At 43.1% G+C, this 20,096-nt stretch overlaps 1 protein-coding gene across 2 annotated transcripts in view; it reads left to right on the top strand.

Moving 5' to 3' along the window:
• Positions 1-20,096, top strand: part of LOC128691654 (insulin-like growth factor-binding protein complex acid labile subunit) — a 64,448-nt gene that overhangs the window by 21,045 nt on the left and 23,307 nt on the right. The window contains exon 2 of one of the 2 annotated variants that reach the window (XM_053780500.2): positions 1,678-1,878. The exons of the other annotated variant lie outside the window; for it this stretch is intronic. The gene's annotated coding sequence lies outside the window, so the exon portion shown is untranslated. The remainder of the gene's footprint in view (positions 1-1,677; positions 1,879-20,096) is intronic. 2 annotated transcript variants of the gene reach the window in all.

Genomic DNA, 20,096 nt, shown 5'->3' with positions numbered 1-20,096 from the left:
CATGGGCATGTCATTTATCGCCTGTTCGAAGTCATTTGGCGTCAGGATAACATCGGATAGGCTTGTATTAATCAAATTTTGTGGCTCTCTCATAAAAAATTCATTTTGATCTTCGACTCTCAGTCTGGTTAGCGGCTTGCTAAAAACTGAGTCATATTGGGACTTGAGTAGCTCACTCATTTCCTTGTTGTCATCTGTGTAGGACCCATCTTGTTTAAGTAGGGGCCCAATACTGGACGTTGTTCTCGATTTTGATTTGGCATAGGAGAAGAAATACTTTGGGTTTCTTTCGATTTCATTTATGGCTTTTAGTTCTTCCCGCGATTCCTGACTCCTAAAGGATTCTTTTAGCTTAAGTTCGATGCTTGCTATTTCTCTGACCAGTGTCTCCCTACGCATTTCAGATATATTGACCTCTTTTAGCCGCTCTGTTATTCTTTTCCGTCGCCTGTAAAGGGAGCGCCTGTCTCTTTCTGTTTTACATCTACTCCTCCTTTTTCTTAGAGGAATAAGCCTTGTGCATACATCGAGTGCTACCGAGTTAATCTGTTCTAGGCATAAGTTGGGGTCTGTGTTGCTTAGTATATCTTCCCAGCTTATATCGGTTAGGACTTGGTTTACTTGGTCCCACTTTATGTTTTTGTTATTGAAGTTGAATTTGGTGAATGCTCCCTCGTGACTAATCTCATTATGTCGGTCTGGGGCTCCGCGCATACATGACTGAACCTCAATTATGTTGTGATCTGAGTATATTGTTTTTGATATGGTGATATTTCTTATCAGATCATCATTGTTAGTGAAGATGAGGTCTAGTGTATTCTCCAGTCTAGTAGGCTCTATTATTTGCTGGTTTAAATTGAATTTTGTGCAGAGATTTAAAAGCTCGCGTGAGTGTGAGTTTTCATCAGAGCTGCCTCCTGGTGTTATTACTGCAACAATATTATTTGCTATATTCCTCCATTTTAGGTGCCTTAAGTTGAAATCCCCCAGGAGCAAGATGTTGGGTGCAGGAGCTGGAAGGTTTTCCAGACAGTGGTCAATTTTTAACAGCTGTTCCTGGAATTGCTGGGATGTTGCATCCGGAGGCTTGTAGACTATCACAATGACTAGGTTTTGGTTCTCGACCTTTACTGCTAAAACTTCCACTACATCATTTGAGGCATTTAGCAGTTCTGTGCAAACAAGTGACTCTGCAATGCAGTGTAAATGCAGTTACAGTATTAGTGTATCAGCTTAAGTATTATTTAAGTCAATATATTAAGAAAAATCCAATAAATCATCAATGGATGAGTACAAGCGATCTTAAAGAAATCAATTTATAAATTAACTAGAGGTAGTTAATATACAGGAAAACTATAGCATTCAATGTTAGTTTAGTCCAGCCAAAAATATCTTACTTGGTATACTGCAGGAATACAGTCACAATAATTCCATAATTGACTTCTAAAAGACGACCCTCAGCGAAAGGACCTAATATAATTATTATTGTTAAGTAAAAGGACACAAATGCAACTAATGTGACATTTTACTGTGGCAACGTTTCGCTCTCCAGGAGCTTTGTCAAGCGAAACGTTGCCACAATAAAATGTCACATTAGTTGCATTTGTGTCCTTTTACTTAACATTGTCGTTAATTCAACCAATAGTAATACATTAATTATTATTATTATTATTACAGTCATGGAGGGAGCACTAAACCCATAGATGTCATACAGTGCCTCGGGGAACGGAAGGCATTCAGGTTTGATTCAAAGGATTGGAGCATTGGTCTAGTTCCTTCGGTCAAGAGACGCCTCACCGACATCAAGGAACCTTTGAGGAACACGGTAGAAGCTAACACACGAGACAAGAGGCTTCCCAGCCTTTGAGTGACACAAATGTAGGTTCTCGTCTTAACTCTTTTTGAAAATTCATTCCTAGAACAAATAGAAATGAAATGAAATGTATGCACATGTAGTCGATCTCTTGATACTGATGACTTTAATACCATTCTTGATACCTGTGAGTAGTGTCCCTAAACCCTACTCGTACTAGGCATGTTTAGTAAACTGCGACACGTCACAGATAACAAAAGATAATGAAAGCTGCAACAGTTAAATTCTGCATAGTATAGCCATCAAACTATGTATATCACAGGCTGCCAGCTGTCTCAAGGAAAGGCAATGCCTAAATTAAAGTGTTACCAAAAGATTAAATTCACAACACAGGATTAGTGAGGTACACCAACTCCACTTAGTCCTCAGACCGATTCAGTAAAATTTCACTGTCATCACATAAGAGGGATATACACTACCTCACTTCTATCCCCACACAAGACCAATAGTGGCAGTGTCCTTGAATGATATATGTAAAGTCTACAGCTTGCACAATAGCGGCAGAACCCACCTCTACCCGTAGACTCAATACAGGCAATGTCTATCACTAATACATAAGTTGACAAACTATAATGTAATGGTGAAGCCCAACTCCACTAGGAGACTCGACACTAGCGATGTCCGATATTTACATAAATATGACCAAGTCTGTAAAATCCTGGTCTCTGAGGAATTCAGACCATGCCTGGGGCAACAAGAGTCCACGTCCTGTTAGAAGAGTGTCTGCTTAAATGCACTGAGTCCACACAAGCCTGTAAATAATGAGTACTCAAATTAGAATTACTTAATGTCCATTACCCATCTCAACAAAAGATTATGGTAATACACAGATTCCCCGCTAAAGGACAAAACACAGGCCATGCATAATCTTTGTTGCACAGGACATGGAAAATATCGGAGTGTTCGAACGCATTAATCTTCTACTCACAAAAACGAGGTCCTCACACAAACTGTGAGAAACAGAGTTTCACTGAACCCACAAAAACCTCTGTCTAAGCCGGTGGTTAAGTCCCAGACACGCCGAAAGCAACAGCAGTTGGTTGGAAACGACTAAATGTTTTTCAGTTGCTGCACTATCCTAGAAACGTATTCCCGTATACCATCAGCTCATCTCACTCTCAAAGCACGCGAAAGGAATATTGAAGGGTTATCATAAATTCTGAGAAGTTTAACACTGTCGAGTACTACTGACTCTTCGACTTTAAGAGAGGAGAGGATATTAAAACCTCCATACAAAATAACCAAGCCACAAATACAAGTCCCAAAGAAACAAGAGTGAAGATCAGCCTGGAACAGGTGTGTGTAAGAGTCGATTGATGTTAAAGAGTCCAGAGACCTCCAACCCCCTATTGTGTCTCGACACCAATTGACTGCTTAGCTGTGGCTTGTCTACTAAACACTGGTGACCTGACTACCAGAGGTGACGTGTCCTCAGGCAACGCCACGAGCAATTAAGCAGTCACACCATACTGAGGTGTTTACCTTACCACTACTGTATCACATACTTAGAGTTTTGCCTATTAGGCAAGGGTGTTTGTTGCCGAATTAGCAGAATGAAAATTTGTTTTACCGCGATCAGCGGAAATCAATCTAAACATAACATTAAATAAATTTAAACTAACCTATTCTATACCAAGAGAATTTAGCTAAAAAAATGCGCTTGTTTAGGTTAGGCTGGGTTAGGTTTCTAAGTTAGATTTAGTCAGAAAATAGAACATTTCATATCACTGTGAATGAAAAAATACATCAAAGATTTTTTTTGTTTTTTTTGGAAAAAGTCCAATTTTTAAGAGTTCGGGGTATACAATTGTACGATTTTAGCATTAATTCCGTGCTACACAAGAGTGAAAAAATTACGTACATCACTTGGCACAGGTCAGCTCACTGACAGTGACAAAGAAATGTTTACAATCTTTAACACTTATCTCCTCTCAGGTTTTATGAAGGAAGATACCAGAGAAATTTCAGAAATAAATTATCTAGATCAGGATGAAGTAAGTTGTGAACGATCAAAGTCACTAGTGACATGGTTCTTGGCAAATAGATAGGTATACTCCAGGTATCCCCGGACCCTGATGAACTGTTCTCAAAGGTTATACCATGTTAAACCATGTCCTAAACGAAACATGTTGGGAAGATGTCTTAAATGACATGGACCCAAACCAGTGCCTTGAAAGGATCAACTTCCTGGTAGCCGAAGCATGTTCTAGGCATATTCCCCTAAGAAAGAAGAAGAGCAGGAGTAAACTGGAGAGAAAAAGACGCTCCCTCTACAGAAGACGACGAAGAGTCACTGAGCTCCTCAGGAGTGCTAGAATATCTGATACACGAAAGGAGGCGCTGACCAGGGAAGTGGAAACTATCGAACTTAAGCTAAATGACTCTTACAGGAACCAGGAGAGGCAGGAGGAGCTTAAAGCTATTAGTGAAATTGAAAGAAATTCCAAATATTTCTTTTCATATGCCAAAAACAAGGCAAATACCACATCTAGTATCGGGCCCTTACTCAGACAGGATGGGACTTACACAGACGACAACAAGGAAATGAGTGAAATATTTAGAAATCCCAGTACGACTCTGTGTTTAGTGAACCACTAATCGGTCTGAGGATCGACGACCCAAATGATTTCTTCATGAATGAGCCTCAAAACTCCATAAATGTATGCCAGATTTCCGACATTACCCTAACTCCGATAGATTTCGAAAAAGCCATTGACAACATGCCTATGCACTCAGCCCCGGGCCCAGACTCGTGGAACTCTGTTTTCATTAAGAACTGCAAGAAACCCCTCTCGCGTGCCCTAAGTACACTATGGAGGAGGAGCTTGGACATGGGTGAAATTCCACAGTCACTTAAAACAACGGATATAGCCCCGCTCCATAAAGGTGGCAGCAAAGCATTAGCTAAGAACTATAGACCAATAGCTCTGACGTCCCACATCATAAAAATCTTTGAAAGAGTGCTAAGAAGCAGGATTGCAAATCACCTGGATTCCCAAAATCTGCACAATCCAGGGCAACATGGGTTCAGGGCAGGTCGCTCCTGCCTCTCACAACTACTGGATCACTATGACATGGCCTTGGATGCACTGGAAGAAAATCAGAATGCAGATGTAATATACACAGACTTTGCAAAAGCATTTGACAAATGCGATCATGGCGTAATAGCCCATAAAATACGTGCTAAAGGAATAACTGGGAAAGTGGGGAGATGGATCTTCAACTTCCTAACAAATCGAACACAAAGAGTAGTGGTCAACAGAGTTAAATCGGAGGCTGCCATAGTGAAGAGCTCTGTTCCACAAGGCACAGTACTCGCCCCCATCTTATTCCTTATCCTCATATCAGACATAAACAGAGATATACACCACAGCACCGTATCATCCTTTGCGGATGATACTAGGATCTGCATGAGGCTGTCATCTGCTGAGGACGCGGTTAACCTCCAAGAAGATATAAACAAAGTTTTCCAGTGGGCCACGGTAAACAATATGATGTTCAATGAGGACAAATTCCAACTACTCCGTTATGGAAAACTGGAGGAGATAATAACTAGAACAGAGTATACTACTGACTCCGGCCATACAATAGAGCGGAAAAATAATGTAAGGGACCTGGGAGTAGTAATGTCTGAGGATCTCACTTTCAAGGATCACAACAGTGCCACGATCGCACGTGCAAAGAAAATGATAGGATGGATAATGAGAACTTTCAAAACGAGAGATGCCAAGCCCATGATGATCCTTTTCAAATCACTTGTTCTCTCTAGGCTGGAATACTGCTGTACATTAACATCTCCATACAAAGCAGGTGAAATCGCAGATCTAGAGAGTGTACAGAGATCCTTTACTGCACGTATAAGTTCTGTCAAGCACCTTAACTACTGGGAACGCTTGAAAGCACTTGACTTGTACTCGTTGGAACGCAGGAGGGAGAGATATATCATAATCTACACTTGGAAAATCTTGGAAGGAATGGTCCCAAATCTGCACACAGAAATCACTCCCTACGAAAGTAAAAGACTGGGCAGGCGATGCAAAATGCCGCCAATAAAAAGTAGGGGCGCCATTGGTACACTAAGAGAAAACACCATAAGTGTCCAGGGCCCAAAACTGTTCAACAGCCTCCCATCAAGCATTAGGGGAATTGCCAATAAACCCCTGGCTGCCTTCAAGAGAGAGCTGGACAGATACCTAAAGTCAGTGCCGGATCAGCCGGGCTGTGGCTCGTACGTCGGACTGCGTGCGGCCAGCAGTAACAGCCTAGTTGATCAGGCCCTGATCCATCGGGAGGCCTGGTCGTGGACCGGGCCGCGGGGGCGTTGATCCCCGGAATAACCTCCAGGTAACCTCCAGGTATGAACGTAAGAAGGAACTCAGCAAACCATTAGCTAGTCTTATTAACATATCAGTACAAACTGGCACAGTGCCAGATAAATAGAAAATGACAAATGCGATACCTGTCTACAGAGCAGGATATATACATATATATATATATATATATATATATATATATATATATATATATAGATATATATATATATCTATATATATATATATTTTATTTATATATTTATTTATACATATATTGATTTCAGCAAGGCTTTTGACAAAGTTCCATATCGGAAATTGTTGAGGAAAGTAGAGGCACGTGGAATAGTAGAAATTTTGTCCTGGATAGACAGAAAGTTTGTATAACGGGGAGAAATCAGGGTGGAAACGCGTCACTAGTGGTGTTCCAGTGTTGAGCTCTTTGTTGCTCGGAATTAAACGATTCAAAGCTTTTAAAGTATGGCAGTCAATTGTCATAGTTCCAGCTACACAAACTAATCTAACTGGGTACTGTCCTGTGCTTAAGAATGATCAGCCCTTAAAGACTGAAGCTGTTTAAAAGAGGCATACTCAAATATATTCCAAGTAATTTTGGGAAGGGAAAATTTCACGATACTTTTCAAATATAACTCGCAGATGTGTATCTGCACAAGTCATTTCTACTCTCTGCCCTTGTTGAATGAAGATACACATTTTTTTTTTTTTTTGAATGTCTAAAGTCAAATAAAAAAGACTTTTGAAAGTTTTCAGATCAGGTTCAGGAAAACTGGACTGGGCTATATAATTATTATCATTACCCACCCCTATTCATTAAAAGTTGCTTAAATCGTTCCCTCTGTTCGGTGAACCAGCTTCGAAAAGTTGAAAAAGATCGAATAAGGCGTTCTCGAGTTAAGAACGAATGTTTGGGAGGGAAAAAAAACTCAGCTTACTTTAAGGTATCTCCTCAAAGATATGTATCTTAGACTACTCCACCAGAGCTGGAGACTATTTCCACAAACCCACAAAAATAATCAAGGTGTTAGAATTTGTGTGTGATTTGGCTTGACTACAATAAGTAGATGACTGCTACTGTCACAAGAGGAGCTACTGTACGTTACTTGTGGCTGGCTGCTGCTCACATTCAGGTGACTTTTAAGATTAAGAGAGTATAGGTAAGACCCTTGTGGGGTGAGTGGGGAAGTGAGGATACGGGAGGAATAAGCTGGCGAGAGGAAGGCAGGCGACTCACCGCCCCGGCCTGAAATCGGATATTACCACAAAGCTCTGAAATTTCTCCCCGCGCTGCCTGCTGATAATTAAATAAAACGAAACAAGCAGGTTAATTTTTTTTACTTCATACACAATATTCATAATTATAATAAAACTAATATAAAAAAAAAAATTGACCCTAATAATGACGAAAAAAGATATACGTCAAAATAGCGGTATGGAAAATACTAAACACATATGAATTACATAAAAGCCAGTGTCGTTATTCCAGGTTCGAATGATAATAAGTATCCTGATATAATAATTACCCTAACACGTGACATATATACACCTTACTGATATACATTCGCTGCCTGACCATGGTCGAGTGAGGTTGTGCGCTGCACCCCTCTGCTGTTCAGGCGAGCTACCTTGTATCAACATGGCGCTGAGTGTGAGGAGGCGCGTAAATACCATAGGTATTGAGCTGCTTCGTGGGGCGATTTCACCCTCTTCAGTGCAAGTCTTACTCCCAACAATCATTAGGGAGACCTATGGAATCCAGGCCGATGAGGTGTATGGTGTAGCCCTGAATGGGGCTTATAGAATCTTCGTCAAACTGAATTCTACGTCCGTGTATGAGTCTTTGGTGACGAGGTTCCAAGACGTGAGTCTTGACGCTACTCCAGCTGTGAAGGTGCGTTTGATCGACGTATCTCGCCACTTTACGTGGGTTAAGATACGTAATGTCCCTTTTGAGGCAGATGAGGCTGACATAAGGAGTGTTTTTGAGACATATGGAACCGTACATCTGGCACAAAAGGGCAAGTGGACGGCAGGTGCTTACATGGGACGTCCGGAGGGTACCTTTTCCCTGAAGATGACTCTGAGACATCCCATACCGTCTTACGTCGTGTTGGAGGACTTCAGGACGCAAGTTATGGTATCGTATGCCGGACAGAGACGTACGTGCAGAATATGTGGGGCGTACGACCATATGGCGGCAGAGTGCGTGAAGCTGAGGAGGGCGCCAGCGCAAACTGGTGAAGCACCAGTTACCAGCGTGATAGCTGTTGAGAGCCCAGTGCGCAAGCCAGGGCCTGGGCGCTTGTGGAGTGAAGAGGTGGAGGATTCCAAAGAGGAGAATGGCATGTGTGAGGTAAGCTGTGATGTAAAAGGATCTGTTACTACTCACAGGAAAAGTACAGAAGTGCAAGTGCAGGAGGAGGTGCAGGCTCTAGAGGAAGAGCTTCAGGAAGTGTTAAGGACATTGACACCGCCTGCAGTGGACGTTGTTCCTGAGCTGGTGAGAGACACGGCGGTGCCTGTAGAGGAATGTAAGGATAAAAAACATAGCAGGGTTGACGGGCCAACTAGTAAGAGAGAGTTGTCGCCGTGTGCTGTGGTACGGGGCGTGGTGGAGGTAGAGGTTCATCGTGAGGGAACCTCTGAAGATAACATGGAAGTGGAGGGCATCACGAGGAAGAGAGCGGCGGCGTCAGACTCAGATGATGTCCTGACGCCGGCGCAGAGGTCTGGGAGGAAGGAAGAGCAATGTCGAAGCAGTCACGATAAGAGGCATCGCAAAAAAGGGGGAGGGGTTGATGGTGTGAAGCCTTGTGCTGGCTCTGGGGCAGGAGGCCCTGGGATGAATGAAGAGAGGAGGAAGGGTTGGAAACTATAAAGAGGCCTTAGGTGTATGACTGTGAACGTTAATGGACTGTGTAATAGTGTGAAGAAGGAATGGTTTCGAATGTTTCTGTATAAATATAGGGTGGATGTAGTGTTCCTGCAAGAACACAATTTCAAGGAGGGAAGAGTGCTCGAGGTGGAGGGGTTTCAGGTCATGACTCTGCCATCTGCACGTCTGAAAGGTGGTGTGGGTATATTGATCAGGGAGGCAAGCCCGTTTGTGTTGCTAAGAAGTGAGGGGGGGGGAGGGGGAAGAGTATTGCGCGTGGATGGGTGGTGGATGGGACAGCGGGTATCCTTTGTATGTGTGTATGCACCAGCGGAAAATGATGTGAGGGTAAAAAGGGATTTTGTATGTGAAGAACTAGTTTTCTTCTTACGTGGTTTACCTGCAGTGGCCATCGTTGGTGGCGACTGGAACTGCGTTATTAGGAGGGCTGACGTGGAACCAAAAGGGGCGGGGCACGTGTCGGCGGCCTTGCGAGATCTTTTGAGGGATATTCAGTTGCGGGATGCGGTTGGAGGAGGGGCGTGGGAGGTAGAGCACACTTTTGTAAGACGGGGTTACGCTGCTAGGTTGGATAGGCTGTATATATCTCAAGGGGTTGGGTTGACATTTTTCCGTACAATAGAAGTAGCTTATTCGGATCATCGGGCGGTAGTAGCAGAGGTGGCGTGGGAGTCACTAGCAGGTATATCTAGGGGATATTGGAAATTAAATACAAGTGTGTTAGGTGATGAGGAGGGGATAGAGGGATTTGCGACGCTGTGGGGGGGGTTACGTGCAGAGATAAAAGGGGTAGAGGATGTGGTGATGTGGTGGGATGGTGTGGCTAAAGAACGGATTAAGCAATATTACGTAAAGGAAGGGAAACGTATCAATTCTTTAAAATATGGGCTTGCTAACTATTTGGAGGATAGATTACGGGGTTGTTATGCGAGGGGGGCGGTGGCGGGCACTTATCCAATGGATGAAATTATGGCAATTAAAGGGAGGCTGCGTGAGGTACAGGATGAGAGGTTCCAAGCGGTGAGGGTACAGGCGGGGGTGGAAGAGGTGTTATGGGGCGATAGACCTTCATCGTGCGTATTGCGTAGGCAGAAACAAAGACAGCAGGCAATGACTATTCCATGGTTGGAGGTTCATGAATCGATAGGAGGGTACAGGGAGGGGCAGGTCATACAAGCTACGGAAGGAATGGGGGCGTTTGCTGACAAGTGGTATGAGAAGTACTGGCAACGAGAAGGGGTAGAGGATGGGGTTTTAGAACAGGTGTGTGGGAGTGTGGTATGTCAGTTGCGTAACAGTGATAGGGAAGCACTGGGTGGGGAAATAACTGAGGGGGAAATATGGAGGGCTTTAAGTGGAATGCGAAAGGGCAAAGCACCGGGAATTGATGGACTCCCGGCAGAGTTTTATCAGCAGCATTGGGAATTATTGAGGCATTTTCTGGTTAGGTTATTAAATTGCATGAAGGAGAGAGGTGAGCTGGGTGAGAAGCAGGCAACGGCTGTCGTTGTATTGGTACCGAAGGGTAAGGGGCAGCATACGCTTCGGGATTATCGGGCGATCTCGTTGTTATGCGCAGATTATAAATTGTTTGCGAAGATTTTGGGAAATCGGGTCAAGTGTGTGGTAGGGCGGGTAGTATCAAAAACTCAGTTTGGTTTGCCAGGGAGGTCTATGGTGGAGGGGCATGGGTTACTTAGGGATTTTGTGGAGGCAAAAGGGGGGGGGAGGGAGGGAGGTTTGGTGGCGCTCGATTGGCAAGGGGCATACGATAGAGTGGATCGGAAAGCATTGAAAGCCATCCTCAGGGGTCAGGGGTTTGGGGAAGAAATAGTGGGCTGGGTTGAGGCGTTGTATGGAGGTGCAATGGCGAGGGTACAGATTAATGGTCGATTGGGTGGGAAGATTGTAATGGGTAGGGGACTTAGGCAGGGGTGTCCTATGTCACAATTATTGTTTGCGTGCGTACAGGACCCCTTTTATAGATTGATGGAGCAGCGTATGGGTCACGTAGAGGGACCAGGGTGTGAGGTTGCGAGGGTTTGGCCAGTTTTAATTGGGTATGTGGATGATACAACTGTTCTGATCAGGGAGGGGATGTCAATGGACACATTAGACGGGGTAGTACAAATGTTCGCAGGGGCAACTGGTATGAGGGTAAATTCAGATAAATCGATGGTCATGGGGTTAGGAGCTTGGGCGGGTAGGGTTGATTGGGGTAGTGCAGTTGTGAGGAGGCAGGTGCATTCGTTAAAAATCTGCGGTCTTATTTATGCAGACGATCTACCTGTGGCACGCATGGAAAACTCGCTTAGGATGGTAGAAAGGATTCAGGGACGCTTGGGTGCATTGCGACCTTATCATTTGACCCTTGTGCAGCGTGCCATTGTTGTTAATAGCTTACTGTATAGCAAAGTATGGCACGTGGCAGCCGTGTTCCCATTAACTGGGCCAGCAATAACGAACATACTTAGGAAGGTTTTTAAATTCTTGTGGGGTTCGAGCTGTGATTGGATTAAGAGGGATGTGGTAATGTTACCTGTAAGTAAGGGGGGGCTGGGATTGCTGGACTTAAAGCGGAGGGTCAAATGTGTCTTCATCAAAAGGGAGGTGATGAGGGAAAGTGTGGGTGGGGGGGGTTTGGCCAGGATCCATAACAGATTGCAACGGATGTATACAGGCGTTGAGTTGCACGAGTGTGAAACTGTGTTGAGGGCTCTGGCGTGGGATCGAGAGCCAGCAAAGGTTAAAATAGGTAGGTTGTGTAGATTGTTAGCCGGGAGGGTTGTAGCGCCTGTAGAGGGAATTTTCCCCATGTATGCATGGGGAAGTATATGGAATAGGTTGAGTAGGATGAGGTTGCAACCTCGTGTTCGGGATGTAATGTATCGTTTTCTGCATGGCATTTTACCGTCGGGTGTGGTTCTACGGGATAGACGAGTCGTTGACGGGGGGGAGTGCGGGATATGTGGTGGGGAGGAGTCGGCTTTTCATGTAGTATATTTTTGTGATGGACTGAGGAGTGTCAAGGGGTGGTTAAATAGGGTGATAAATAGGATAGGAGGTAAAGGAATTTCTGTATTGAGAGCATTAAGTCTCGACGTGGGGGGTTGGGAGGAAAGTGTAATCAGAGCTGTGGGGTACATTATGGCAGATTATATCTATATAGTGTGGGGATTGAGGGGCAAACAGGTTACTGAGGTGAAGAGGAGGGTGTTAGCGTTAACGTTCTATAAAACGGTATGTAGAAATAAGGAAATTTATGGGAGGAGGTGGGTGAAGGATTTTTCAGAGGGATATAGGCAACTTACGTTACAGGTTTTATTAGACTTGTAATAGACGAGGGAGGGGAGGGTATGATTGGAAAGTGTTGCTGGGGTAGGGAAGTCAGGGGTGAAAACAGGGTTGCCTCCCTGGTAATGGATAACAAAAGTTTTGCGAGAGTGTTGGATGAGTGATGCATGAGTGAATATATGTGGACCACGGGTGCGCACCTGTGGAGCTGGCCAGTTTTTGTGTGACTGGACTTTATACTTATTATACATATTGTGTGTGGTAATATTGATTTACGGTAATGACATTGTAATTTGGAGATTTGCTATAATAATTGCATGTATTTGCTCCAACTTGTTTTTCTAGGTGCCTTGCACTGCATAGTGTTGATGCTGTGATCATGCACGGTGTCCAGAGATATGATGTGATATGTTTGTATTAATGTCTGTGCATTATTGTTCGTCACTGGTGTTCTGCAATTCAGTTTTGTTTTGAGAGTAAAGAGGTTAATGCACGTCAGATAGTGTAATAAAGTTGGGCAACAGTGGTGTTATAGGTTTTTGTGGTTAGGTGCGTGCTAGGCACAGTCTTTATGTGTTACTTATGTCATGGTTATATTTTATGTTGTATTGTATTGTTGTCAATAGTACTATGTAATGTCCATATAAGCTGTATAGAGCTTGAATGTCATAGTTGAAGCTGTGTTATTGTTTTAACACTGGAATTGCATGTTTAAATGTGTAAAGGCTTACATGTGTTGGATTTTGAGACTAAGTTTATTCTTATGGTTTTGTAGTAATTTTGTATGTCTTTGTGACTTTTCTATATCACCTTTGTTATGTAATACATATTGTTATGTAACTGAACCATTAGGACAATTACATAAATTAATGTTGGATCATTGCTGTGTGACTTTAGATTAGGCAACATTCATTGTTTATAGTATGTTAGGTTGTAAATAGTGGGGTGGTTGGATAACCACGGAGGGGGGGGGTAATATGTCTGTATAATATGTTCAGTGCAATGCATTGTATGGTCTGTAGTCGATTATTAAGTACCATTTCGAGGGATGTGTATATAAAAGTGTTGTTCATATCATGTAATTCTGTTGGGTAGCTCCAACAGGTTTGGGTTAAGTGATAGGATGAGGGAGCAGGGAGGGGGGGGTGTACCCACACGGAGTTGTAAGTGTGGTGTGTAATATTAGCTGTAGGGAGGATTGTGTTAATTATCGACTTAAATGAGTTTTACATATTATATTTTGTAATGTCATGGTTTAAATAAAATATAAAAAAAAAAAAAAAAACTGATATACATTTAATATACTGTCAGACTTAATATTACCAATGCAATAAAATTATCGTTAAGGTATTATATGTATTATCGAGGACATAGTAACGAATGTAACATTGTATTGACGAAAATAACACAGTAAATAGGTACCAGGGATAGTGGGCTCTCTCTTGACTTACATCTGCCACCCTGTCATAGAGCTCAAATTTCGTGTTATAAAATCGTGTACAACTACAGGAATAAGTGGTGTATGCACAGCTCTCAACACCCGTCACAGGTAAGACACAGGCATGTATGTACCAGGATAGCTATCATGATGGAAGGTCCAGCTGAGCCAGGTATCCTTGGTATTAATGGAAGACAATCACACCTCTGCCCACCATGCCCAGGGCACAGATGGCTATCATAATTGAACGGTTTCTCCGATTGGGTTGAAGCGTGGTCCACTGCTTGTGTCGGGAGTGCACCCTGCCTCCATCAACAGCCTAACTGATCACAGATCGGCCTGAGATTAGAAATCGGAGGTCTGGGCCTACATGTACAAGAGAGTCGGGTGCATAGTTGATGGTATTTCCTGGCCTTGGGTCTCCTTACATATTATTATTATTATTAATATTCTTGTTTGTCATTATTATTATTATTCTCATTATTATTATTATTATTATTATTATTATTAATTTTCATTATTATTAATATTAATTATTATTACTATTTTTATTATTATTTATTAATTTTTATTATTATTATTTATTATTATTATTATTATTTGTCATTATTATTATTATTAGTAGTAGTAGTAGTATTAGTATTATTATTAGTAGTAGTAGTATTAGTATTATTATTATTATCATCATCGTCATCACCATCATCATCATTATATTTAGAGGAAACGCTAAAACCGTAGAGGTCACACAGCGCCTAGGGGAAGGTCAGGCTATTATGTTCGACCTATGGAAAGGGCGGACAGGTCCCTGTCCCGGAGACCCTCATCAACATCAAGGAATCTTCTTTACGTCTTATAACTTATACTACATCGTCTACTTCTACCTCTGCTAGATCAACAATGTTACATGTAGATGCTGATTGTTAGAGAAAACTCTCTTGAATGATTGTACTAGCTTTCTCAACTACCCCTTAAATGATCGTAGAAATTATACATAATCTACGTTTACGCGATGATTTACACAGATAATTCTTCTTGGAAAATTTTCCAGATAATTCTCACATATGATTACTTAAGATAGTCCCCCAGATAATTAAAAAATCAGCAGGGTAAATCCCCCCCCCCCAGATAATTCCGCTATATAATTTTCAAAGATAATTTCCTGTATAATATTCTCAAGATAATTCTCCCCTTCTGTTAATTCCTGTATATAATTTTCCTCGGATAATTCCCCCAGATAATTTCCTCAAATAGCTTCCCCAAATAATTTCCGAAAGATAATTCCCTGCGGATGTTTCCCCCCCAAGACAACATTTACTCTTAGATAAATTTCCTTCAGATAATTTCCTCAAAGACCTGGGAGTGATCATGTCGTAGGATCTCACCTTCAAGGACCATAACATTGTATCAATCACATCTGTTAGAAAAATGACAGGATGGATAATGAGAACCTTCAAAACTAGGGATGCCAAGCCCATGATGACACTCTTCAGGTCGCTTGTTCTATCTAGGCTGGAATATTGCTGCACACTAACTGCACCTTTCAAGGCAGGTGAAATTGCTGACCTAGAAAATGTACGGAGAACCTTCACGGCGCGCATAACGGAGATAAAACACCTCAATTACTGGGAGCGCTTGAGGTTCCTGAACCTGTACTCCCTGGAACGCAGGCGGGAGAGATACATGATTATATACACCTGGAGAATCCTAGAGGGACTAGTACCGAACTTGCACACGAAAATCACTCACAACGAAAGCAAATGACTCGGCAGACGATGCAACATCCCCCCAATGAAAAGCAGGGGTGTCACTAGCAGGTTAAGAGACAATACAATAAGTGACAGGGGCCCGAGACTTTTCAACTGCCTCCCAGCATACATAAGGGGGATTACCAATAGACCCCTGGCAGTCTTCAAGCTGGCACTGGACAAGCACCTAAAGTCGGTACCTGACCAGCCGGGCTGTGGCTCGTACGTTGGATTGCGTGCAGCCAGCAGTAACAGCCTGGTTGATCAGGCTCTGATCCACCAGGAGGCCTGGTCACAGACTGGGCCGCGGGGGCGTTGACCCCCGGAACTCTCTCCAGGTAAATCCAGGTAAACTATTTTACCCCCCTCCCCCGCCCCCGCAGTTTCCCCCGGTAATATCTCCCCGTATATAATTCTTCCTTCATTCATTTCTCTTCCTCCATCTCCCCTCATTCCATCCTCCCTACTTTAGCGTGCTGGCGGACGTGGGAAGGACAAAAGGGGGAATAATTCTTGGGGAAATACACAAGGAGGACAAAGTATTGGTAACAACATCCACATAAGAACTCCCTCTCTTTTGTGGGACAGGGGGAGGGGGTGGGCAGGTGGAGGCAAAGCGGGAGGGGAGGGGGGTGCTAGATGTTTGGTGCGGGGGGCTCTTGGTGCGAGAAAGAGGAGCTAACCCTTCCCCTCCTCCTCCTTCTCTTTCCTTGGATCAAGCCCGATTACTTCACAATTAACTGGTGATGCTTGGCTCCCCCATACGGATTTAGTGCTTCAGGTGAATAAGAGCAACAGCAACAATGATGACAACAACAACAGCATCGACCACAATAATAATAATAATAATAATAATAATAATAATAATAATAATAATAATAATAATAATAATAATTTCCCTCCATTACCAATATAAATTCTGTATGACTCACGATATCGTAATGACACGATTGCAAACAAACCATACCACGGGTGGGGTTAGAACCCGCGATCAGTCTCAAAACTCCAGACCGGTCTGGAGCTTTGAGACTCTGATCGCGGGTTCTAACCCCACCCGTGGTATGGTTTGATTTAAAAATGCTGTATAACAGAAAATACACTACAATAAGTTACACACACACACACACACACACACACACACGCACAAATCTTGATAAATACACCAAGGGGTGTATGTCTTTCAGCGTATATTCACTGAAAGTTAGCTTTAAGCCATATTTTAATTATTAAAGTAATTTTGGCTAGTGGTGACCAAGTTCCACGAAGCCTTAATAACCTTCGTCGAAAGATTTCAAACTTAATTATTCAACCTTGCAAAAGAGAATAAGTATAATGTTACCTTGGCTGCCTTCAAGAGAGAGCTGGACAGATACCTAAAGTCAGTGCCGGATCAGCCGGGCTGTGGCTCGTACGTTGGACTGCGTGCGGCCAGCAGTAACAGCCTGGTTGATCAGGCCCTGATCCACCGGGAGGCCTGGTCATGGACCGGGCCGCGGGGGCGTTGATCCCCGGAATAACCTCCAGGTAACCAATTACCTTAGTTGCAAAAATAACGTCAGTAAATTATTGCAGTCTTCCTTATCTAGCCTTAAATTAAGGTGGAAACTGTATTCTTCCCTTAACCTTAATTGAAAGGGAAGATACAGTCGTTCTTGCACATTAATTTAAATGGAAACTGCACTTTTTTGCCCTCACGCTTATTATAAGAGTAAGCGCTACTATTAATTTTGCCCTTATTTTAAGGGTGAATTCCACTATTACCTCACCCTTAAGGTTAAGGAAAGCTTACCTCTTACCTCACCTACTGGGGAAGAACTCGAGACGCATGATCCCTTGGTTAACCTTCTAGCATTGGCGCAGCATGTTTACGATGGTTGCCCCTTAAACAATTTTCCTAAACATATCAGGAGGATATTATAGTTGTCCGGAAATGTGACATACATGTAATATTTTCCTGCCTATGTCACTACCAGAGTTATAATAGATAACTGTTGTAGTTACTTGGAGAGATTTTACGAGAACTGGACAGATAATTAGGTATGAAGCTTGTTAACTGATTCGTTAGTTAGGCTTCAAAGCATTCCGACTGGTCGGTTAGTTAGCATTAAAGACTATAGACGGCTTACTGAGATTGGATTAAGGCCAATAGACTGGAGAATTAGTTAGGTTGGTTTGCTTGGTTTAAAGCCCATTGACTGTTTTGAAGCAGATCTGATTAATTAATTAGGACACTTTGTGACGCACAAACAGTGTTGAAATCAGTCATCCTGAGACATGAGACTTTAGTAGCTACAACAATGAGGACATCACCAAGTGTTCCTCAGCAAGATGTCACCAGCTGTGGGAGTTACAGTGGTTGCTGTCAAGCTTAGCTAATCCTCACTTGAAAATTTCCGTCGTTCACGAAAGCCTGTTTCATGCATAGGGGCAAGGTTTTTTTTTTATGAATATATCGCCATCATAAAAAACTATCTCCATCATCCCAGACTGGAGGCTAGAAAAATTATACACTGGAGTCAGAGCTCTGAGAGGGGCTATGGATGTTTTAATAAAGCTGTACATAGAGGAATAAGAACGTAGTGCAAGGGAAGTTTGGATAATATTTCTAACTACTTATATAGATAATAATGCAGAGTCATTATATATACGCAGAAGAATATATAATGGCGTAGCCTCGTGATAATTGTTTTTATTTTAATAATGTAAAAATGGGTTCATAACATCTGTTTGATAGTTTCATACGTATAGAGTTAAATGTGTTTTTTGAGTATACATAATTACAGTCTGTAATTATGTATACTCAAACCTTGGCTCTCAGAAATCCAGCTACCCAAACAGCCATCTCGATACTCAGCCATCCAGCCACTCAATCACTCAGCCACTCAGTAACAAAGCCACCCAGCCACCCAGGTGTCGTACTCAATCACACAATGATCCTTCCTTAACCCATTACCCTCCCACCTTATTGTCTCCCTGGCTCTCTCTCTCCTTCCCTCCCTCCCTTTCTCTCCCTTTCCCCTTCTCTCCCTCCCTTAACCCATTACCCTCCCACCTTATTGTCTCCCTCGTTCCCTCCCTCTTTCTCCTCCTTAACCCATTATTCTCCCATATTTTATCTCTCACCCTCCCTTCCTCCTTAACTCATTGCCCTTCTCCCCTTTTGTCTCTCTCTCTACTTACCTGCCTTCCTCTCTCCCTCTCCCTCAGTCCCTCCCTCCCTTCCTTAACCCATTACCCTCCCACCTTATTAGCTGCCTCCTTCCCCTCCTGTCCCCTCTCCTGTCCATCCCTTTCTCACTCCCTGCCCCCTATACTTCATCCTTCCCTCCCTCTTGCCTGCCCTCTTTCAGTCCATCCGGCCTTTCCTCCCTCCCTCCTCTTCCTTTCTCTCTCTCCTTCCTTTCCTTCCCCCTCCCTCCTCCACTCCATCCCCCCATTCGTCCCTTCTTTACTCCTTCTTTCTTTTTCCTTTCCTCCTCCCCCCCCCCTCCATTCTTCCCTCATTCACTTTTCTCCATCACTCTCTTCCTTCTTTTTTTTTTTTTTTTACACAGGGTTTGACAAGGTTAAGGATCCCTAGCTTTATTGACAAGCTATTTACAGGTTAAGGATTCCTAACTTTATTGGCAAGCTAAGAGCTGTTACCTACATCAGCTCATTTGAAAGCATTTTTATTGTTATGAGACATACAAGTAGGAAACAGGATGAAGTTGGAGCCATCTGTGGGCCAGCATTTTCATTTGATCAACTGATTTTATCTCGTTGACATCATTATGCTGTACGAATGAGTTCTATACACGAGTCATCCTGGGTATATATGATCTCAGATGGAGTGATGTTCTGGAGAAGGGTACAGCCGGAGTGAAGTTGCTGCTTTCTGCCCGTCTTGTGGCATAAAAGCTTGTTTCATGCTGTCCTCGAAGTGGATCCAAGTGTGGTACTTTGACAATATTGGCCTTGTACATAACAGTAAGGCCACCCACATCCCTCCTGTGTTGAAGGCTCTGCTGAAATGACAGATCTATCCAGGATGGGTCCAGGCGAGAAATGAGACGTCTTGCTCTGTTCTCTACTCTGTCAAGCAGTCGCAGATGAGAGGGGAGGGGGGGGCAGGCAAACCAAGAAAGTGGAGCATACTCAAGGTGTGAGCGTACTTGTGCCTCGTACAGAATCTTGCAACCCCTACTGTCAAGCAGATGCGAGATACGGCGAAGTGCTGTAAGCTTCCTGGCTGCCTTGTTTGCAAGATTTACAACATGGTTCTTCATGGTTAGTTTGGAGTCAAATTTCACCCCAAGGATATCAACTTCTCCAGGTGCCAATACCCTCCCATTCATCCGTACTACTGCACCAGCATTACCATCATGGTGCCTTCCTCCCTCTTTCCTTACCTCAATCCCTCCTTCCCTTCCCCGTTCTCTTCATCCCTCCCACTTTTACTTCTTTATTCACATCATCTTTCCCAGCCTTCTTCCCTCTATTCTGTTTTTTCTTCCTATTCTGCCCTACTCCCTCTCTCCCT

This window comes from Cherax quadricarinatus, chromosome 26, assembly GCF_038502225.1.
Source record: "Cherax quadricarinatus isolate ZL_2023a chromosome 26, ASM3850222v1, whole genome shotgun sequence".
In the NCBI taxonomy this organism is placed as follows: Eukaryota; Metazoa; Arthropoda; class Malacostraca; order Decapoda; family Parastacidae; genus Cherax; species Cherax quadricarinatus.
The sequence above is the reverse complement of the archived record's forward strand: the minus strand, read 5'-3'. Positions and strand labels throughout refer to the sequence as shown.